General features: G+C 33.8%; 1 pseudogene; it reads right to left on the reverse strand.

The window, feature by feature from the left end:
* Positions 1–25000, reverse strand: part of LOC137616643 (nephrin-like) — a 144271-nt pseudogene that overhangs the window by 16904 nt on the left and 102367 nt on the right.

Raw genomic sequence — 25000 nt, forward strand, 5'->3', positions numbered from 1 at the left:
TCTCTCTCATCGCTCTCTCTCTCTCTCTCCCTCTCTCTCTTTTGAAAATGTAGTCCCCGTCCACGCTATAAAACCCTAAGAGAAATCCCCCCCTCTCTCTCTTCTCTCTCTCTCTCTCTCTCTCTCCTCTCTCTCTCTACTCTCTCTTCTCTCTCTCTCTCTCTCTCTCTCTCCTTAAAAAATTGTGTCACCCCCACACTATAAAATCCTAAGAAAAATCTCTCTCTCTCTCTCTCTCTCTCCTCTCTCTCTCCTCTCTCTCTCTCTCTCTCTCTCTCTCTTGAAAATATTGTCCCCCTCCCACGCTATAAAAACCTAGGGAAGAAATCTCTCTCTCTCTCTCTCTCTCTCTCTCTCTCTCTCTCTCTCCTCTCTTGAAAATATTGTCCCCCTCCACGCTATAAAACCCTAGGAGAAATCTCTCTCTCTCTCTCTCTCTCTCTCTCTCTCTCTCTCTCTCTCTCTCCTCTCTCTCTCTCTCTCTCCTCTCTTTAAAAAATTCCTCACATTCCGCACTATAAAACCCTAAGAAAAATCTTCTCTCCTCTCTCTCTCTCTCCTCTCTCTCTCTCTCTCTCTCTCTCTCTCTCTTTTGACAAAATCACCACCCTTCACACTCTAAAACCCTAAGAGAAATCTCTCTCTCTCCTCTCTCTCTCTCTCTCTCTCCTCTCTCTCTCTCTCTCTCTCTCTCTCTCTTGAATAATGAATAAACCAATGAATGAAGTGAATTGAAACCACCCCCTTCAGGGGGTCCAACACAGAATCTCTCATCTCGCGAGGAGGGAGAGAGACCATGAGATCTAAAGGAACCTGACGCTGGAACTTGACAATGCAATCAGTTTTGTCAACTGTGGCAATGTGAAAAGAAATGTGCGCTTCAATCACAGGGTTTTCGGGTATCCAGCCTCGGAGCCTGACTTCAATCTTCAGTCTTCAGACGAAATAACCTTTTTTCAGACGATAGAACCTTTTCGATTCATTCAGCATCCAGCCCATAAATAGGTATATACCATGTATACCAAGTTGTGATACATGTAAATATTAAACCACAATGGCATTTGATACCAAATTCTACCTTGGGAATGTATATCCACTGGAATTCATTTACGATAATAACTTCTAGCTCGGCAGCTCAGTTGGTAGAGTCCTGCCAGGTATGTTTCGGCTGAGAGGCAGGGGTTCGAATCTCTGCCCAACCAAGTTGTGGAATGATCTTATTAATCTGGTGGAACTTCAAAATTGAAATCTAATTAATTTTACACAAAATTACTCTGCGTTCTTATTCTTGCTTAGTTCTAAGGAAAGTTAGGTCCCCATACAATTCTGTTCATTGAAATATACAACTCATTGAAGACGTAAAGTGACCTATTGCAAAGTACAGAAGGCTGTGAATGTCATATATAGCCTGGCTTATTCTTTGCGCATACTGCTCTTTCCTCATACACTTGCCAACACTTAAGATAACTGAAAAATTATTCTTTACTCAATGGGTTAACTGTTGCTCTGTAATTTTTCAGAGGCTACTTTCCACATGGTAAAGGTAAAAGAGATCTTTAGCTATGGTAAACAGCTCTTCTAGAAGAAGGACACTCCAAAATCCAACCATTGTTCTCTAGTCTTGGGTAGTGCCACAGCCTCTGTACCATGGTCTTCCACTGTTTTGGTTTATATTTCTCTTCCCTGAGGGTACACTAAGACACACTATTCTATCCATTTCCTTGTTTGCTTTCCTCGCTGGGCTATTTTCCCTGTTGGGGCCCTTGGGCTTATATTATTATTATTACTATTTTTACTAGGTAGGCTATAACTCTAGTTGGAAAAGTAAGATACCGTAGCATCCTGCTTTTCTAACTACGGTTGTAGCTTAGCTAATAATAACGATAATGTGTTTTCTTCTCCGGCAGAGTAGATAATGTCCTCAAAATTCGTTGTCTTATAGAATATCACGTTGATAAGACCTATAAATCTTTTCCCATTTCACTTATCGATAAGAAATTTCCAATCCTCACCCAACTAGATCACCTCTCACGACTCCTTCCCTCTATGTGTATCTATCTATCAATTCATAAATCTATCTATCTATCTATCTATCTAACTATCTATCTATCTATCCAGTTTTCAAGTCTGGCTGAAGAAGGCGTACAGTGATTGCCATCAGAGTGGCATTAGGGTACAATTACTTGGCTCAGTGAGGGAAAATGGAGGTGGCCGGGGGTGGGCGAGTTTGGGCGGGGGTGGGCGTGGGTGGGCGGCGGGGGGAAGGATCTTGGTGATGGGGGTTGGGGTTGTGATGGCCCTAAAGGTATTGGCACTTGACAAGAAAATCGAATTGCTTTGCAACTAGGTTAGGAAGAAATGTTTAAGAGTTGTAGAGGCCGATGTGGTAACGTCCCTGGCTGGTAAACGCCAGACTGGGGTTCGAGTCGTGCTCAAACTCGTTAGTTTCTTTGTTAGCTGCAACCTCACCATCCTTGTGAGATAAGGATGGGGCGTTTGGGGGAGCCTATAGGTCTATCTGCTGAATCATCAGCAGCCATTGCCTGGCCATCCTTGGCCCTAGCTTGGGTGGAGAAGAGGCATGAGCGCTGATCATATGTACATATGGTCAGTCTCTGTTTGATAGGGCAATGTCACTGTCCCTTGCCTCTGACATTAATGAATGACCTTTAAACTTTTAAATGTGTCGCCGGAGGCCTTGGTGGACGTGTTACAATGTAACATTATCGTTTTCTTTCATCTCTCGCTCTGCCGCACTGATCATGAAAACCCGTTTTAGCTTTATATCGCATGTTTTATATTGTTTGAATTTTGTGTCATTCTTGCTCTCAGCTATGCGTATATAAGTTCGTTATCTTGTTGAGTAAACTTCACTTGCAGTCACCTCGCTTCTCTGTTAGTACTATACAGCCAACTCGCATTTTTTAAATATGATTTAAATACTTCTTTTCTTCATATATCTTTTTCTTATTGGCTTCAATCTTTTAATTAAGATTTGATGATACTAATGTGAATAAGCCATAAGTAATAAATCATATACAGTACTCATTTGTCATTGCACATAATCTGTAATTCATAATTCATAACTCGAGACGCAACAGTGAATTCATTGTGATGGTCTATTGATAACATCCTTGCCTGATGATCACTATATTGGGGTTTGAGTCCCGCTCAAACTTGTTAGTTCTTTTGGCAGCTGCAACCTCACCATCCTTGTGAGCAAAAGAGGGGGGTGGGGGGGGAGAGTTTGGGGGAGCCCATAGCTCTATCTGCTGAGTTATCAGCAGCCATTGCCTGGCCCTCCTTGGTCCTAGCATGGGTGGAGAGGGGATTGGAGCTGATTATATGTTTATATAGGGCATTGGCCTGCTTTATAGGGCAATGTCACTGTCCCTTTCCTCTGCCATTCATGAGTGACCTTTAAAAACCTTTAAACTATTTGAATGTGATAAAACCTTCCAATATCTTGAAAACCTTCAATCTAAGGATATCTTATAAACCTCCAATATAAGAATATCTTAAGATCCTTCAATATAATATCTTAAAAACCTTCAATATGAGATTAATTGATTGATTATCAGTTATCTGGCATCCTGACGTTCAATATGAGAATATCTTAAAAACCTTTAATGTAAGAATATATTATAAACCTACAATATGAGAATATCTTAAAAACCTTCATTGTGAGAATACCTTAAAAACCTACAATATGAGAATATCTTAAAAACCTTCATTGTGAGAATACCTTAAAAACCTACAATATGAGAATATCTTGAAAACCTTCAATATGAGAATATCTTAAAAACCTTCAATGTAAGAATATATTATAAACCTACAATATGAGAATATCTTAAAAACCTTCATTGTGAGAATACCTTAAAAACCTTCAATATGAGAATATCTTAAAAACCTTCAATATGAGAATATCTTAAAAACCTTCAATGTAAGAATATATTATAAGCCTACAATATGAGAATATCTTAAAAACCTTCAATGTAAGAATATATTATAAACCTGCAATATGAGAATATCTTAAAAACCTTTATTGTGAGAATACTTCAAAAACCTTCAATATGAGAATATCTTAAAAACCTTCAATATAAGAAAATCTTAGAACAACGAACGCTGCAGAGATACTAACATTTAAGGCCCCTTTTCCGCAGGCTATGTTTGGCACAGGTGAGGTTATGTTTGAGCCATTTGCATATTGATACTCCTCTGGGCGATCCGAAAAACCATTTTCTTTTTATAAGAGCCAGAGAGGGATATTTTCTTTATGCTTTGCGAGGAGATTCTCATAGATTGTTTCCTACCTACGCCCCTGTTCGGCCTTTTTTTCATTTTTTCAAAATATTGAAATAACTTTATAGGAATATTACAGAGGTGTAGCCTACGGGCTTCTGAAGTATTAAATTAATTGGGAGTTTTTAATCTTTTTTGTATATGAAAAGATTTTCTACGCATAATAGTATCAATTTAGTATAAAACATTCTCATATAGACTGGAATGATATAACTATAGATATTACAGAGGACACATGCTAAGCTGTAAGGTCTTCTGAAGTATTAAATTCATTGGGATTTTTTAATCATTTTTGTATTTGAAAACATTTTCTACGCAAAAGCGTATCTATCTAGTTAGGGTAGAAATCATTCTCAAATATATTGGAATGACATAACTATAAATATTACAGAGGACAGACACAAAGCTGTAAAGTCCTCAAAAACACTAAGTTGTTTTTGTATTTGAAAACATTTTCTACGCAAAATCATAACGATCCTCTTCGGTTATAAAAACATTCTCTCCTCTGAAATAACTTCGCCAATAGACATTTCATGCAACGAATGCCAAAACTATCTAAATCAATATCTCCTTTATTGTAAAAATGACTTACATTGCAGGTTTCATTATATATCTAAAAGAAAATCCAGGTCTTACTGACTTATTCAATCAAATTTATTACGACAGATACCGTCATTTAAACTTCTGCATTCTCAGCCACATTTCTAATTCAGGTCGGTCGATGTGACAAATGCTATCCCATCTTTCTATTTATTTATTTATCTATTTATTTTTCACCTTGAGTCTTCCTCTTTTATGCTCGATCCTTACGAGACACAAGATTACTCCCTAACGAGGGTTATGGTAACGTCCCTGACTGTTGAACGCCAGACTGGGGTTCAAGTCCCTCTCAGACTTGTTACTTCCTTCGTTTGCTGCAACCTCACCATCTTTGTGAGCTAAGGATGAGGGTTTTGGGGGAGCCTATAGGTCTGTCTGTTGAGTCATCAACCGACATTGCCTGACCCTCCTTGGTTTGAGAGGGGGGCTTGGTCGCTGATCATTACGCATATGGTCACTCTCTATGGCATTGTCCTGCTCGATAGGGCAATGTCACTATATCTTGCTCCTGCCATTCATGAGCGGTCTTTAAACCTTTAAACCTTTAATTGGAGGTCATCCGGTTCGCACCTATAAGAAGACAAAATCAATTTCTCTCGGACCGAACAGGAATCGGGATTTAAATGTTTAAAGGTTTAAAGGGCACTCATGAATGGCAGATCAAGGACAGTAATATTGCCCTATCAAGCAGGACAATGCCCTAGAGACTGACCATATATGATCAGCACCCAAGCCCACTCTCCACCCAAGGTAAGACCAAGGCAATAGCTGCTGATAACTCACAAGATAGAGCTATAGGCTCCCCCCCCCCCCCACATCCTTAGCTTAAAGGGATGGTACGGTTGAATTGACCAAAGGAACTAACGAGTTTGTGCGGGACTCTGGCAGACAATCTCACCTGCAGGAAAGACGTGGAAGACGCAGGGATGTTTCTGTCTGCCCACAACGTTGGTGCCCCAACACAGAAGGGTTCCATAGTCCAGTTCCGTGTTGGGAGTGTAGCTCACTGTCGAGTAGGTCCCAAAGGATTGGATGTGACTCTGGGAAGAAAAGGTACACGAAGAATTACAAATACGGATTAGACTCTCTCTCTCTCTCTCTCTCTCTCTCTCTCTCTCTCTCTCTCTCTCTCTCTCTCTCTCTCTTCATGAAGATATAATAACTATTCCATTGCTTAACTGGAACAAAGAAAGGGGTCTCTGTTAAGCAGTGATTGTTTAGTATTGCTTTAGTTATAGAAAAGGATTCCTAACATATATTTATCTATCTATCTAAAATCTATTTCTCTATCTATATAGTTTATACATATAATCTTATGTACACAGACGCAAATATATGCAGTTAGTAGATAGATAAATAGATAAACACATATATTTGCATATATATACACGTCTGTATATATATACTTATATATATGTATATATATACATATATATATATATATATATATATATATATATATATATATATATATACAGTATATATATATATATATATATATATATATATATATATATGGGTGTGTCTATCTCTGTTTACAGTATATATATTATATAATCCATCAAGTGTTAAGCATCCTGTAGTGGGAGGGTCTGTCTTGATATGAAACGACATTTTGTAAAAAAAAAAAAAAAAAAAAAAAAAAAAAAAAAAAAAAAAAAAAAAAAAAAAAGTTGGATAAAGATCAGGTGGCTTGTGAACAGACAGAAAAATGTAAAACCATTTCTACATACGTGACCTCGTCCCAAGGCAGTTGTTATTTTTCACCATTGATATGACGAGAAAAAGCGACTCAATGTATGGATGGATGAATGAATGAATGTATGAGATTTAAAGAAAAAGCTTTTGCAATGGGACACAAAGAGTCGTTCAGCTCTTACGGCAGTTTGACATTTACAGGTGGAAAGCCGATAGCAGTGATGTGTTGGTAAATAGCGGCGGAATGGTGAGAGAAGTGACTCTTTGATAAAAGTCTAGGTACGTCGTAGTAAATTGTGTGTACCGTGGAGTGATTGAAGTGAATTTTTATATTTACATAAGTTACGTCGTAGTAAATTGTGTGTAGTGTAGAGTGATTGAAGTGATTTTTTATATTTACACAAGTTACGTCGTAGTAAATTGTGTGTAGTGTGGAGTGATTGAAGTGAATTTTTATATTTACATAAGTTACGTCGTAGTAAATTGTGTGTAGTGTGGAGTGATTGAAGTGATTTTTTATATTTACACAAGTTACGTCGTAGTAAATTGTGTGTAGTGTGGAGTGATTGAAGTGAATTTTTATATTTACACAAGTTACGTCGTAGTAAATTGTGTGTAGTGTGGAGTGATTGAAGTGAATTTTTATATTTACATAAGTTACGTCGTAGTAAATTGTGTGTAGTGTGGAGTGATTGAAGTGAATTTTTATATTTACATAAGTTACGTCGTAGTAAATTGTGTGTACCGTGGAGTGATTGAAGTGAATTTTTATATTTACATAAGTTACGTCGTAGTAAATTGTGTGTAGTGTGGAGTGATTGAAGTGATTTTTTATATTTACATAAGTTACGTCGTAGTAAATTGTGTGTACCGTGGAGTGATTGAAGTGAATTTTTATATTTACACAAGTTACGTCGTAGTAAATTGTGTGTAGTGTGGAGTGATTGAAGTGATTTTTTATATTTACATAAGTTACGTCGTAGTAAATTGTGTGTAGTGTGGAGTGATTGAAGTGAATTTTTATATTTACACAAGTTACGTCGTAGTAAATTGTGTGTACCGTGGAGTGATTGAAGTGAATTTTTATATTTACATAAGTTACGTTGTAGTAAATTGTGTGTAGTGTGGAGTGATTGAAGTGAATTTTTATATTTACATAAGTTACGTCGTAGTAAATTGTGTGTACCGTGGAGTGATTGATGTGAATTTTTATATTTACATAAGTTACGTCGTAGTAAATTGTGTGTAGTGTGGAGTGATTGAAGTGATTTTTTATATTTACACAAGTTACGTCGTAGTAAATTGTGTGTAGTGTGGAGTGATTGAAGTGAATTTTTATATTTACATAAGTTACGTCGTAGTAAATTGTGTGTAGTGTGGAGTGATTGAAGTGATTTTTTATATTTACACAAGTTACGTCGTAGTAAATTGTGTGTAGTGTGGAGTGATTGAAGTGAATTTTTATATTTACACAAGTTACGTCGTAGTAAATTGTGTGTAGTGTGGAGTGATTGAAGTGAATTTTTATATTTACATAAGTTACGTCGTAGTAAATTGTGTGTAGTGTGGAGTGATTGAAGTGATTTTTTATATTTACACAAGTTACGTCGTAGTAAATTGTGTGTAGTGTGGAGTGATTGAAGTGAATTTTTATATTTACACAAGTTACGTCGTAGTAAATTGTGTGTAGTGTGGAGTGATTGAAGTGAATTTTTATATTTACACAAGTTACGTCGTAGTAAATTGTGTGTAGTGTGGAGTGATTGAAGTAAATTTTTATATTTATTTAAGTTACGTCGAAGAAAATTGTGTATAGAGTGGAGTGATTGAAGTGAATTTTTACATTTCATTTGGTACTTTGAGGGAAATTGTGTGTAGAGTGGAGTGATTAAAGTAAATTTTTACATCTACATAAGTTATTTCGAAGGAAATTGTGTGTAGAGTGGAGTGATTAAAATAGATTTTTACTTGTACATCTGGTACATCAAGGGAAATTGCGTGTAGAATTGAATGATTGAAGGGAATTTTTACATTTACATCTGGTACATCAAGGGAAATTGTGTGTAGAGTGGAATGATCCCTAGCTATCTATCCCATATCTACCAATCCCAGGGATTTTTTACATTTACATCTGGTAAATCAAGAGAAATTGTATGTAGAGTGGAATGATCCCTAGCTATCTATCCCATATCTACCAATCCCAGGAAATTTTTACATTTACAACTGGTAAATCAAAGGAAATTGTATGTAGAGTGGAATGATCCCTAGCTATCTATCCCATATCTACCAATCCCAGGAAATTTTTACATTTACATCTGGTAAATCAAGGAAAATTGTATGTAGAGTGGAATGATCCCTAGCTATCTATCCCATATCTACCAATCCCAGAAAATTTTTACATTTACAACTGGTAAATCAAAGGAAATTGTATGTAGAGTGGAATGATCCCTAGCTATCTATCCCATATCTACCAATCCCAGGGAATTTTTACATTTACATCTGGTAAATCAAGGAAAATTGTATGTAGAGTGGAATGATCCCTAGCTATCTATCCCATATCTACCAATCCCAGGAAATTTTTACATTTACAACTGGTAAATCAAGGGAAATTGTATGTAGAGTGGAATGATCCCTAGCTAATTCATCTACCCCATATCTACCAAACGCAGTGAATCTTTACATCGACATCTATCTGGTAAAGCGACACACTGACATTCACACATAGAGTGTCAAGTAGGGGAAAATTTAACAATGTTCACCTGAGGAATGTCGACGCTCTCCCCGCTGTTATTGAACGTCCAGAGGAACGACGTGGGCTTCGGATGAGCCTCCAAATGGCAGGGAATGTTCACCTGTTCATACCTGGCTGCTCCGTGGTACATCAGCTGTCCTGGTCGGCACACAGGTGTGTCTGTTGTAGGAGGGAAATGGGAGCAGAGGGAAATCAAGTTGAATTTATTATTATTATTATTATTATTATTATTATTATTATTCTTATTATTATTATCATTGTTATTAATATTATTAGTAGTAGTATTTTTATCATTATTATAATTATCAATTTTATTATTATTATTATTATTATTATTATTATTATTATTATTATTATTATTATTATTATTGTTGTTGTTAATATATTATTATTGTTATTATTATTATGTTTTGTTATTATTATTATGTTTTGTTATTATTATTATTATCATTATTATTATTATTATTATTATTATTATTATTATATTAATAATATTATTACTAATTAAGCTAAAATCCTAGTTGGAAAAGCAGGATGCTATAAGACTAAGGGCTCCAACGGGAAAAAAATAGCCCAGTGAGGAAAGGAAGCAAGGAAATAAATAAACTACTAAAGAAGTAATGAACAATTGAAACAACATATTTAAAGAACAATAACAACATCAAAATAGATTTTTCATAAATAAGCTATAAAAAGAGATGTCAGCCTGTTCAACATAAAAAACTCTCGGTGAAAATTTCATGTAAATTTAATAGACAGATGATTTTGACACTATGGTTTCAGGAAAAGGTGTCGATATGGAGAGAATATTTTTTGGGAGTTATTGGGTATAAATATTAATAGCATGAATAAAATAGTAAACTGCTTTGTTTTATGTAACAGGTTTTTCATATTATGGCAAATGAGCAGCAGTGGTAGGTTTTCACATTATGGTAAATGAGCAGTCGTGTTTGAGGTTAAATATGGTGCTAAAAAAGTTTAATGGACTCCTGTGTCGGGTGCGTTGTCATATTAACGTTAATTGTTTAATAATATTATATGTAATTTACTGTATTACGAGGTTTAAACATTAGTATTATAACGAACTGGCTTCTGTTTTATCGTCGTTTCAATGTTAAGTGTTATCGGTTGGTAAAAGTATGTTTTAACGCTGGATTGCCAATACTAAAGGGATTTAGATAAAAGAAAATTATCTCTCTCTCTCTCTCTCTCTCTCTCTCTCTCTCTCTCTCTCTCTCTCTCTCTCTCTCTCTCTCTCTCTCTGTATATATATACATATATATATATATATATATATATATATATATATATATATATATATATATATACATATATATATGTATATACATACTTATATATATATATATATATATATATATATATATATATATATATATGTATATACATATATATATATATATATATATATATATATATATATATATATATATATATATACAGTATATATATATATATATATTGACAATTACTGGCCTATTAACAATATAGGGAGGTCAAATTATGAATAAGTTTGAATGGGAGACAAAACTTGAATCACTTTAGGTTGGAGAAGTTGGATTTGAATGTAGAATCATTTAACCCCACTCTCTCTCTCTCTCTCTCTCTCTCTCTCTCTCTCTCTCTCTCTCTCTCTCTCTCTCTCTCTCTCTCTCTCTCTCTCTCTCTCTCAAACAGAACAGTATTCAAGACAGCACCCAATACAAAAATAACTTTGAATTGTATCCATCCGAACAACAATTATACTTATCCCTCTCCTAACTCAATCGCTGAAATTTAATTCAAGGAATGGCGGATTCCAATTCCTAGAATTTCTCTTCCCTTATCAAATAATCACAAGCGATTCCCGAATCCCATTCCCGCTTTTCAGCCTTGTGTCTAATGCCCCTTGAAGGAGGTAATTTTCTGCAACGGTGCCAGACTAAAGAGGCTTTCTATTTCCTTCTCTTTCTTCGGGAAGATTTAAACCCTTTGGAAGTGGTTAGATCAAAGACAAAGGTTTTTTTTCTGGCCATGACACAACAAAGGGGGCTATCTTCATGTTCACAATTTCTATAATATATCAGAATGGTATTTTGCACATTTCTCAAATGAGATCTAATCTATATACCAAGGCACTTCCCCAAATTTTGGGGGGTAGCCGACATCAAACAAATGAAAAAAAGGGGATCTTTCCTCTCTACGCTCCTCCCAGCCTGACGAGGGACTCAACCGAGTCCGGCTGGTATTGATAGTCTCAAATAAGGTAGTTTGGTTTTAGAGGTTTAAAGGCCGCTCATGAATGGAAGAGGCAAGGGACAGCGACATTGCCCCATCAAGCAGGGCAATGCCATAGAGACTGACCATATAAACATACGATCAGCGCACAAGTTCCTTCTCCACCCAAGCTAGGACCAGGGAGGGGCAGGCAATAGCTGCTGATGACTCAGCAGATAGACCCGTAAAGGGCATTAGATACAAGGCTGAAAAGTGAGATTGGGAATCGGGAATCGCTTGTGATTATTTGATAAGAGATGAGACATTCCTGGAATTGGAGGCTGCCATTTCCTTGAATTAGTTGGGAGAACGATAAGTATAATTGTTGTTCGGATGGATGCAATTCAAAGTTATTTTTGTATTAGAATAAGAGGTTGATTTGGGGCTTTCTTGAATTTTGTAGAGTTTTAAAGTTTGAATTTAGATATTTTTATTGGAAGAAGAATTTGAGTTGGTGCGGTCTTGAATTTTCTAGAGTTTGAAGGTTTGAATTAAGTTATTTTGTATTTAAAGAAGAGGTTTAGTTAGTGTTGTCTTGAATTTTTGTAGTTTGAAAGTTTGAATTAAGTTATTTTATATCTAATGAAGAGGTTGAGTTGGTGTTGTCTTGAATTTTGCTAAGTTTGAAGGTTTGAATTAATTTATTTTGTATTTAGTGAAGAGGTTGAGTTGGTGTTGTCTTGAATCTTGTTCAGTTTGAAGGTTTAATTTAAGTTATTTTACGTTTAATGAAGAGGTTGAGTTGGTGGTGTCTTGAATTTTGATACGTTTGAAGGTTTGATTCAAGTTTCTTTGTGTTTAATGAAGAGTTTGAGTTTGTGCTGTCTTGAATTTTGTTGTGTTTGAAAGTTTGAGTTAAGATATCTTTTATTAGAAGAAGAGGTTAAGTTGATGCTGTGTTAAATTTTGTAGAGTTTGGAGGTTCAAATTTCTTGAAATAAACATACAAGTTCAAATTAATCGAAATAAACATCCAGTTTCAAATTAATCGAAATAAACATACAGGTTCAAATTTCTTGAAATAAACGTACAGATTCAAATTACTTGAACTAAACATACAGGTTCAAATTTCTTGAAATAAACATTCAGGTTCAAATTAATTGAAGTAAACATAAAGGTTCAAATCAATTGAAGTAAACATACGGGTTCGAGCTACTTGAAATAAACATACAGGTTCAAATTAATCGAAATAAACATACAGGTTCAAATCAATTGAAATAAACATACAAGTTCAAACTACTTGAAATAAACATACAGGTTCAACTACTTGAAATAAACATACAGGTTCAAATTACTTGAAATAAACATACAGGTTCAAATTACTTGAAATAAACATACAGGTTCAAATTTCTTGAAATAAACATACAGGTTCAAATTACTTGAAATAAACATACAGGTTCAAATTTCTTGAAATAAACATACAGGTTCAACTACTTGAAATAAACATACAGGTTCAAATTAATTAGAATAAACATACAGGTTCAAATTAATTGAAGTAAGCATACAGGTTCAAATTAATTGAAATAAACATACAGATTCAAACTACTGAAATAAACATACAGGTTCAAATTAATTGAAGTAAACATACAGGTTCAAACTACTTGAAATGAACATACAGATTCAAACTATTTGAAATAAACATACAGGTTCAAATTAATTGAAATAAACATACAGGTTCAAATTAATTGAAGTAAGCATACAGGTTCAAATTAATTGAAATAAACATACAGATTCAAACTACTAGAAATAAACATACAGGTTCAAATTAATTGAAATAAACATACAGGTTCAAACTACTTGAAATAAACATACAGGTTCAAATTACGTGAAGTAAATATACAGGTTCGAATTACTTGAAATATTATTATTATTATTATTATTATTATTACTATTATTATTATTATTGCTACTAACTAAGGTACAACCCTAGCTGGTAAAGCAAAATGCTATAAGCCCAATGGCTCCAACAGGGAAAATAGCCCAGTGAGGGACTCCAAAAAATCTCTCATTATCTAAAAAATTAAAAAAAAAATCTCTCAATATCTGAAAAGAAAAAAAAATAGAAATCTCTCACTAACTAAAAATAATGAATCTCTCATTATCAAAAAAATCTCTCATTACCAAAAAAATCTCTCATTATCTGAAAAAAAGAGAAACCTATCTTTATCTAATGAAAAAAGAAATCTATCATTATCTAAAAACAAAAGAAAATCTCAATATTTAAAAGCAAAACAAAAATCTCTCATCTAAAAAAAAAAAATCTCTCATTATCCAAAAAAAATTAATCTCTCAATATCTAAAAAAAAAAATAGAAAAAAATATTTCATCATCTAAAAAAAAAAAAAAAAATATTCCAAAACTCACACTTGACTTTAAGCATGATGGCGTTGGAGGTGCCATCTCCCTCTATATTGGAAGCGACGCAGTAGTAGTTCCCAGAGGCCGTGCGGACCACCCGCTGCAGGACCAAACTCTGGTTGCTAATGATGACGCCCCCAGACACGTTATGCTGCAGCTCGTGACCCTGGGGAGTTTTGGGGAAGGAACCAAGGTGGGAGGTTTTAATGGGGGTGTCAGATGCTACATCTCTTGTAATGGGGAAAGGGAATGTGTCTATATTTATTATTATTATTATTATTATTATTATTATTATTTTATTATTATTATTATCATTATTATCATTATTATTATTATTATTATTATTATTATTATTATTATCATTATCATTATTATTATTTTATTATTATTATTATTATTATTATTATTATTATTATTATTATTAAATATAAGTCGTTTTATTTAACCAAGCTGAAGAGAATTGTTCCAAAATATTTACAAAACGTGCCTTTATATATATAGTTGTTGATTATCAATATCTTAAACAATTTTTCAATATCGTCTTGGTTGAATGTGGCATACATGTTGAGAGTGTTGCTAAACTTTCACCCTAAAGAAAATTTTATGAAATCTAATTCGTTTTTATGTAACAAAACTGAAGAGAATTATTCCGAGATATTTAAAAAAACATGGTTTTTTTATATAGTTGTTCATTATCAATATCTTAAAAAAATTTTCTATATCGTATTGTGTAAATGTGGCACACAAGCACCGACTATTGCCAAACTTCCATTCTAAAGAAAATTTTATGATATAAGTTGGTCTCAAATAACAAAACTGAAGAGAATTACTCATATATATTTTTAAAAAAGCATGGCTTTATGTATATAATTGTTAATTTTCAATATCTTAAACAGTTTTTCAATAGCATATTTCATAAATATGGCATCCATGTCGCTGAGCACAAGAACTAGCCAAGAGCGAGGTGTGCCAGGAATTAATGAGTCCAAGTGTACGTACCTCGTGCAGCCAAACGATCTTGTACACCCAAGGATTGGCCCGGATGGAACACTCGAAGTAAACATCGTCACCTTCTTCGATGTTGCTCAAGTTGAGGGAACGTCCCGGCTGTAACTTCGTTAGTGGAACATCTGGTTAGGATAAGAACAGATAATCTTTTAGTTTGAATTTCGTTAGTGGAACATCTGGTCTAAATTTCGTTAGTGGAACATCTGGTTAGAATAAGAAAAGAGATTTGTTTCACTTCAGTTTCCTTTGTGGAACATCTGGTTAGAATAAGAAAAAAAATTTTTTTCAGTTTTAATTTCCTTTGTGGAACATCTGGTTAGAATAAGAAAAGAGATTTTTTGAGTTTGAATTTTCCCAGCGGAACATCTGGTTAGAATAATAAAAGAGATTTTTTACTTTGAATTTCGTTTGTGGAACATCTGGTTAGGATAAGAAAGGAGATTTTTTAGTTTGAATTTAGTTAATGGAACATCTGGTTACAATAAGAAGAAAGATATTTTAGTTACAATTCCTTTAGTGGAACACCTGGGTAGATTATGAAAAGAGATTTTTTTCTTTAGTTTGGTGAGGAGAATTCAAGATGACATTTTGATGAGTTATCAGGTAATATACGATGTTCAAACTTTATTAATTGTCATGGGATATGGATCGTCATTACAAGAATTCTACTTTATCAATAATCTTCTTAGTCATTATATCTTTACGTAGCCGATTATCAATAAAATATTCAGAAGGAAATATTCTTAAAACCATCGATTGCCTATAGTCGAATTTCTACTTTGTCTAACGTTGCATAAATTATATTTTAAAGAAATAAAAATAGATTAAATAGAATGAGAAAAATATGAATTTATTGGTCACTGTTCGATAAAAGGGTTAATAATGGTAGAGAGAGAGAGAGAGAGAGAGAGAGAGAGAGAGAGAGAGAGAGAGAGAGAGAGAGAGAGAGAGAGAGAGAGAGAGATTGTTACAGGGAGTTTGAATGTCTCAAAGACTTTTTAGTCCATCCGCAGATATTCCATTTACTCGTGGGTAAAACGAATTAGTTTAAACGTTTAGATCTTTTTATGATCTTGTCTAACTTATTCTTAAACTCATTTGCTCTTGGACAAAGCGAATTACTTTAAACGTTTAGAGAGTTTTTATGATCTTATCTTACTTATTCTTGAACTCGTTTACCGTGTTACTGTTCACTACATCAGCTGGGTCTGTTCCATGTATGTGCTATTTTGTATGTAAAGAAATTAGCACATTCAGTGGTATTGTATCTTTTCAATTCCAGTTTGTATCCGTTACCTCCGGACTGATTTTTGCTAAGCGAGAAGAGGTTTATGTAATCTACATTTGTTAATTTAAGAATTTTCTTTGAGAGAGAGAGAGAGAGAGAGAGAGAGAGAGAGAGAGAGAGAGAGAGAGAGAGAGACGTCATCTATACCAACAAAGCGTGGGAGGACTGGAAATTATTGGAGTTTAACTTTCAACTCGGTCGAAATCCCATCTCCGGTAATAAGCACCTTGCGCTAACCCTGTTGTTTGTGACGTGGCTGTTTGATCAGCTGTGTCCAGGTAAGAAGGGTCAGGATAAGGAGAGGGTGACTCGGATCGATCCAATAAGTGTTATGGTCGGTAAGGTCGATTTTGTACTGAGATTCACAAGGAGAACTGACCTATATATACCACATGAATCTTGGGAAATGTTCAGAGTCGTGAATTCTTCCTTCTTTAATTTTCTTTCATACAATAAAAATTTTCTTAAGGGAAAGTATTGCAAAGATCTAGCTAAAATCATGTGGTATGAACAGAAATACTAATGTCGCCACATACGTTTATTGCAAACGTTTCGACATTTCAAATGTCATCATCAGTGCTACCTAAAGTAACGACTAAAGAAACAATACAATTTCAAATTAAAAATTACATAAAATAAATAAAGAATTCTTTTTAAAAAGTACATGCAAATTGAATAGAGAAATCAGTCCGATGATGACATTTGAAATGTGGAAACGTTTGCAATAAATATGTATTTGGCAATATTAGTATTTCTGTTTTTCCTGAGAATAAGGTTTCCTACAAACGTTCCCATTTCTCATGAGGTATGAAGCTTCACACTAAAACATTATTATGCCAATTGAGAAGATGTGAAATACATAACATCCCTGCCTGGAGTTCGAATCCCGCTCAAGCTCGATAATTTCTTGTAGTGTTTGCAACCTCAACATGTTATGGATGTTGTGTTTTGGGAAGCCTATACAGTAGGTCAACCTGCTGAGTCATCAGCACCCATTGCCTCGCCCTCCCGGGTCCTAGCTTGGATGGAAAGGGGAATTGTGTGTTGATCATATGTATATATGGTCAGTCTCTATAACATTGTCTTGCTAATTCATTGTCACTGTCCTTTGCCTCTGCTATTCATGAGCGCCCTTTAAACTTAAGTTCCTTCGAGGATATACAGTAGTTATAAAATTATGACACCAAAGTAGAAATAATAATTAATTTAAAAAGAAATAGATTATCTTTTAATGCCGAATAGATCCTGAATTAGGCTTTATACAAATATCATAGAAGCGTTTTCCTGATGTAATTAAAACAAGTCCTCTGAGGTATAAAATTCCCATTCATCAAATAATGAAATAACTTGCTCAGTTAAGCAAGCATAATGCTATTCAGATTTAATTGGATTTATCAAAAAATCAGTAATATTCATAAATGAAAAGGATTCCGAAATCATTTATTTCTTCCACCATTTTTTAATCATGGGAAGAGACATCTTCAGAAACGACTTCGATAAAAATTAAATTAATCTTAGAGTTCTATTCCTTAAGGATTCACTCAGAAACCCTATTCTATCGGTTTCCTTATTTCCTTTCCTCACTGGGCTATTTTCCCTGTTGGAGCCCTTGGGCTTATAGCATCTTGCTTTTCCAACTGGGGTTGCAGTTTAGATAGTATTGATAATATTAATTATTCATGAAAAGCTTCGATACAAATTAAAGTAATTGTTAATGTGGTGGATTTTAGAGTTCTCTTCCTTGAGGGTACACTCAGAACGCTATTCTATCGGTTTCCTTATTTCCCTTCCTCACTGGACTATTTTCCCTGTAGGATCCCTTAGGCTAATAGCATCGTGCTTTTCTAGCTAGGGTTGTAGCTTTGAAGGTAATGATAACAATAATGATAATCGAGATACTTTTTTATATACTCGATCAAAGTATATGATTGGCCCCAACACCAGCCATATTGCGACGACTGTTTGGTACCCCTGAGGCATTTGTTGACGGAATGTCCCACTTTTAGCTCCTTAAAGAATAGATATCTGTTCCAGGCTCGAGGTGAGGACGGCAGGTTCATCCTTGATAAGATTCTTGGGAAGGATGTGTTGTACTATGCTAGCTCTCTTCATATATTGATTTCAGAAGCAGGTCTTCTGGAAGCTATTTAACTTTTATAGGGATATCTTTGCTCTTATGGTTTTAAATTGAATTTATTTTCATTATATTTTATAATAAATGAAATCAGCGTCAATGACGTTTGATGTCAGGATTCGAGAAAACATCCATGTTTGAGCATACACACAATCCAATATCTAACCATTGTTCTCTATTCTTGGGTAGGGCCATAGGCTCTGTACTATGGTCTTCCATTGTCTCGTGTTTGAGTTCTCTTGCTTGAGTGTACACTCGGGTACACTCTTGACTCCTTTGAAGTCTTTTAGTTTATATATGAAAGATCTGTTCTAATGTCGTTACTGTTCTTAAAATATTTTGTTTTATTTGTTCAGTTTGCTTATTTCCTTACTGGGCTATTTCTCCCTGTTGGAGCCATTGGGCTTATTGCTTCCTGCTTTTACAATTAAGGTTGTAGCTTAGCTAGTAATAATAATAATAATAATAATAATAATAATAATAATAATAATAATAATAATAAAAACCCAGAGTGAAACAAAGGCGAAATGTAGAGAGAAATAGATGAAATAAGAAAAGCAGAACCTCGAACTAATGTTCAAATATAATTCAATGGGGACGAAGCGAAAAGACGGAAGACTTGGCTTTCCTAAATCGTCCAAAGATTTTCAGATTTACGTCTCTCTCTCTCTCTCTCTCTCTCTCTCTCTCTCTCTCTCTCTCTCTCTCTCTCTCTCTCTCTCTCTCTCCACAAGGCACTAGAGGAGTTAGAAGACACAGGAATACATGGCTGAGGACTATGAAGCGTGGAGTAGGATATGATGAATGGAGAAGTATTAATTTAAAAGCTCGAGATAGAGACGACTGTCAAAATCTCACCGAGGCCATTTACGTCAATAAGCGTGGCAGGAGACGATGATGATAGATATATTGAAAGCTTAACAGTATAATAATCTAACCAAGAATAATTGAAAGAGTAAAGGGGGGAGAGAGAGAGAGAGAGAGAGAGAGAGAGAGAGAGAGAGAGAGAGAGAGAGAGAGAGAGACAGAGATAAAGAGAGAGAGAGCAGGTGGGATGAAGAACCAACAAAGATTCTCAGGTGAGGGAAAGATTAAATTCTCCTCAAGATGGCTTAGGATTATAAATCTCATTTTCCTTTTTGGATTTATCTTCCAGATATGAAAAAAAAGTTTATTATTTCTCTCACACACGCACACAAACCCTTCCGCACGCGCAGGCACTCACAAGATAAATACCAGTGTTTTTCTTGGTATGGGACAATAAGAAACTTTGTTAGAAGTTTTCAAGATTAGCATTTAATTTAGATAAGCGTTTTACATAATCATATACCTAATTCAATGTCATTCTTTTTTTTTTTTTTTTCAAACTTTCAGATTGTTTGGTGCTGTTTTGGTATACGATCTTATTCATGGCGTGATCTCAGAAATTATTCTTTTGCTTTTTTATGCGATCTCAATATTTTCAATAGGTAAAAAAACAAAGACACAAAAAGAATAATAGAAAATCTAATGGCTCTTGCTTCGCCGTGCGCTCGCTTCGCTCACAAAATAATAGAAACATCAAGCTCCGTATGTACTGGCAAGCGGTAATGTCGAGCTGCGCACGCTAACATCAATGATTGATTATTATTTCTTAGATCATTATTTCTGGTATATATATATATATATATATATATATATATATATATATATATATATATATATATATATATATATATTTCTTAGAACATCTAATGGTTCTTGCTTCGCTATGAAGTGAAATGAGATCGCTACTATCAGGTAAAATCGTATACCAAAGCAAAAGTACAACTTTGAGATCGCATACCAAAACAGCACCGATTGCTTTTACATAATCATCATCATTATTATTATTATTATTATTATTATTATTAATTATTATTATTATTATTATTATTATTATTATCATCATCATCATTATTAATTTCTAAATTACAACCCTTATTGGAAAAGCAGGATGCTATATGCCCAGGGGCTCCAACAGGGAAAATAGCCCAGTGATGAAAGAAAACAAGGAAAAATCAAATATTTTAAGAAAAGTAACAGCATTAGAATAAATATTTCCTATATGAACTATAAAAACTTTAACAAAACAAGTGAAAGAGAATATTAAGCTTTTCTATTGTCTCACAATTTAAATCTGCAGTTATAATCCTCATTATTTTTCTTTCCTTTTTGCATTGAAAAATAACTCTTGTCTCATATCTAGTTTGAATTATCATTTTTAAGTGCATAGTATAGGGCTCACTTACCTATAAAGCTCAGAAAATATAATTTATTGTATTGATATTAAATTGCAACTACCTTAGTTACTGAAATTACTACCAGATCTTTGCTCAGACAGCATCTATAACGTTTAAAACGCTTCCAGAAGACTAAAATTACTGCCAGATCTTTGCTCAGACAGCTTCTATAACGTTTAAAACGCTTCCAGAAGACTAAAATTACTGCCAGATCTTTGCTCAGACAGCATCTATAACGTTTAAAACGCTTCCAGAAGGCTAAAAAAACTGCCAGATTTTTGCTCAGACACCATCTATAACGTTTAAAACGCTTCCAGAAGACTAAAATTACTGCCAGATTTTTGCTCAGACATCTATAACGTTTGAAACGCTTCCAGAAGACTAAAATTACTGCCAGATCTTTGCTCAGACACCATCTATAACGTTTAAAACGCTTCCAGAAGACTAAAATTACTGCCAGATCTTTGCTCAGACAGCATCTATAACGTTTAAAACGCTTCCAGAAGGCTAAAAAACTGCCAGATTTTTGCTCAGACACCATCTATAACGTTTAAAACGCTTCCAGAAGACTAAAATTACTGCCAGATTTTTGCTCAGACATCTATAACGTTTGAAACGCTTCCAGAAGACTAAAATTACTGCCAGATCTTTGCTCAGACACCATCTATAACGTTTAAAACGCTTCCAGAAGACTAAAATTACTGCCAGATCTTTGCTCAGACAGCATCTATAACGTTTAAAACGCTTCCAGAAGGCTAAAAAAACTGCCAGATTTTTGCTCAGACACCATCTATAACGTTTAAAACGCTTCCAGAAGACTGAAATTACTGCCAGATTTTTGCTCAGACATCTATAACGTTTGAAATGCTTCCAGAAGACTAAAATTACTGCCAGATCTTTGCTCAGACATCTCTAACGTTTAAAATGCTTCCAGAAGACTAAAATTACTGCCAGATTTTTGCTCAGACATCTATAACGTTTAAAATGCTTCCAGAAGACTAAAATTACTGCCAGATTTTTGCTCAGACATCTATAACGTTTGAAATGCTTCCAGAAGACTAAAATTACTGCCAGATCTTTGCTCAGACATCTCCAACGTTTAAAATGCTTCCAGAAGACTAAAATTACTGCCAGATTTTTGCTCAGACATCTATAACGTTTGAAATGCTTCCAGAAGATTAAAATTACTGCCAGATCTTTGCTCAGACACCATCTATAACGTTTAAAACACTTCCAGAAGACTAAAATTACTGCCAGATTTTTGCTCAGACATCTATAACGTTTAAAATGCTTCCAGAAGACTAAAATTACTGCCAGATTTTTGCTCAGACATCTATAACGTTTGAAATGCTTCCAGAAGACTAAAATTACTGCCAGATCTTTGCTCAGACACCATCTATAACGTTTAAAACACTTCCAGAAGACTAAAATTACTGCCAGATTTTTGCTCAGACATCTATAACGTTTGAAATGCTTCCAGAAGACTAAAATTACTGCCAGATCTTTGCTCAGACACCATCTATAACGTTTAAAACACTTCCAGAAGACTAAAATTACTGCCAGATTTTTGCTCAGACATCTATAACGTTTAAAATGCTTCCAGAAGACTAAAATTACTGCCAGATTTTTGCTCAGACATCTATAACGTTTAAAACACTTCCAGAAGACTAAAATTACTGCCAGATTTTTGCTCAGACATCTATAACGTTTGAAATGCTTCCAGAAGACTAAAATTACTGCCAGATCTTTGCTCAGACATCTCTAACGTTTAAAATGCTTCCAGAAGACTAAAATTACTGCCAGATCTTTGCTCAGACACCATCTATAACGTTTAAAACACTTCCAGAAGACTAAAATTACTGGCAGATCTTTACTCAGACAGTATCTATAACGTTTAAAACGCTTCCAGAAAACTAAAATTACAGGCAGATCTTTGCTCAGACACCATCTATAACGTTTAAAACTCTTCCAGAAGAATGAAATTGCTGGCAGATAATTTTTCATAATATCAGAAATTTTGAGTTGATAAAAATACTCTGAAATAAACGTTCCAAAATACTCTCCGTCTTCGTGGATACGATATAATGATTAAATAATATTCTCTTTTCTGCGTTTCATTCTACCTTGAGGCGTCAGTGACCCTAAACCTTTGATATTTTTCCTGTATAAGAAGATTTATTTCGTCTATCAATGAAAAGATATCACTCTTGTATTCAGGAAATTTTGTCTTCGTTCATATAGTTTTCTTTTTCACTATATTGGTATTAAATTGCATCTAATTTATCTTTTAGTAATCATTTATTTGATATTTTTCTGCCTGGGAAGATTTGCTTCGTCTACCATTATTCAAAATATATCACTCTTGTATTTAGTTACTCATGTCTTTGCTCATATAGTTTTCACCTTCGCCATATTGGTATCAAATTGTATCTAATTTAGCTTTTAGTAATCGTATATTAAGAGAAACCATTTAATCTTTATCTGTATGTGAAGATCTTTTTCGTCTGCCATTATTCAAAATATATCATTTTAATTTATTAGTTATCAAAATATCGATTCAGTTATCTCTTACGTGGATTTTTTTATGATCACAAACTTCATTAATACATTTCCTTTGTAGTTGTTGATTCAAACTTTCTCCCTTTGTTAATGGTAAAAAAATCTTCATTACTTATTTATTTCTTTATATCTATTTGATTTCTATAAACATTCAATACCCTACTCAGTAATTGGAAATGGCATGAATACAGAGAGAGAGAGAGAGAGAGAGAGAGAGAGAGAGAGAGAGAGAGAGAGAGAGAGAGAGATTATTATTATTATGATTATTATTACTACTACTACTACTACTACTACTACTACTACTACTACTACTACTACTACTAGCTAAGCAACAACCCTAGTTGAAAAAGCAGGAAGCTATAAGCCCAAGGACTCCAATAGGGAAAATAGCCACGAAAGAAAAGAAAACAAAGAAATAAATAAACTACAAGAGAAGTAATGAACAATTAAAGTAAAATATTTAAAAACAGTAACAATATTAAAATAGATCTTTCATATATAAACTATAAAATCTTGAAAAAGATAGTGTGCCCGAGTGTACCCTCAAGCAAGAGAAATTGTATTGCCCTATTAATATTTTTCATCATATAAAAGTTTCTAATTCATCTTCCAAATTTTAATTGAACAAAAAAAAAAAAACAAGAGGAGGAGAATAAGATAGAATAGCGTGCCCGAGTGTACCCTCAAGCAAGAGAAACTTTAATCCCCAAATAATATTTTTCATAATAGAAAAGTGTCTGATTCATCTTCCGAAATTTTATTGAACAGAAAAATCAAGAGAAAGGGGAATAAGATAGAATAGTGTTCCAGAGTCTACCCTCAAGCAAGAGAAACATTAATCCCCAAATAATATTTTTCTTCACAGAAAAGTGTCTAATTCATCTTCCAAATTTAAAATGGAGAATAAGATAAGATCGAATTCCGCAGACATGGGATCAAATCCAATGAAGGCACCTTCCAAGTGCCCCTCACCCCCACTCCCCCAGCCAACCAGGAATGATTAAATCTACCAATTCCATTTAGCTTATTGGAAACGTGGGCGGAACTCTAGACTTGGAAAACTTCATTTAAAGTCTTTCAATTAAAGATATTGCAAGTTCCGTTCACTCCAAACTGGGAGTAAATTACTTGGAAGCATTCTCAACTGCTCGTTCTTCTAATAGTTGCTTAGAGATAAATGTTAAATTGGTCCTATAATTTGTTAAATCTTTACTCTAGTAGTTGCTTAAAGTTAAATGTTAAATTGGCTCTATAATTTGTTAAATGTTTACTCTAACAGTTGCATAAAATAAACGTTAAATTAACACTATAATTTGTTAAATATTTACTCTTACAGTTACTTAAAGAAAAATGTTAAATTAAACCTATAATTTGTTAAATATTTACTCTAACAGTTGCATAGAATAAACGTTAAATCAACACTGTAATTTGTTAAATATTTACTTTAATAGTTGCTTAAAGATAAATATTAAATTAGCCCTATAATTTGTTAAATATTTACTCTAACAGTTACTTAGAGAAAAATGTTAAATTAACCCTATTATTTGTTAAATATTTACTTTAATAGTTGCTTAAAGATAAATGTTAAATTAAACCTATAATTTGTTAAATATTTACTTAAATAGTTGCTTAAAGATAAATGTTAAATTAAACCTATAATTTGTTAAATATTTACTTTAATAGTTGCTTAAAGATAAATGTTAAATTAAACCTATAATTTGTTAGATATTTACTCTAACAGTTACTTGAAGATATATGTCAAATTA

The sequence above is a fragment of the Palaemon carinicauda genome, chromosome 22 (assembly GCF_036898095.1).
Source record: "Palaemon carinicauda isolate YSFRI2023 chromosome 22, ASM3689809v2, whole genome shotgun sequence".
Classification (NCBI taxonomy): Eukaryota; Metazoa; Arthropoda; class Malacostraca; order Decapoda; family Palaemonidae; genus Palaemon; species Palaemon carinicauda.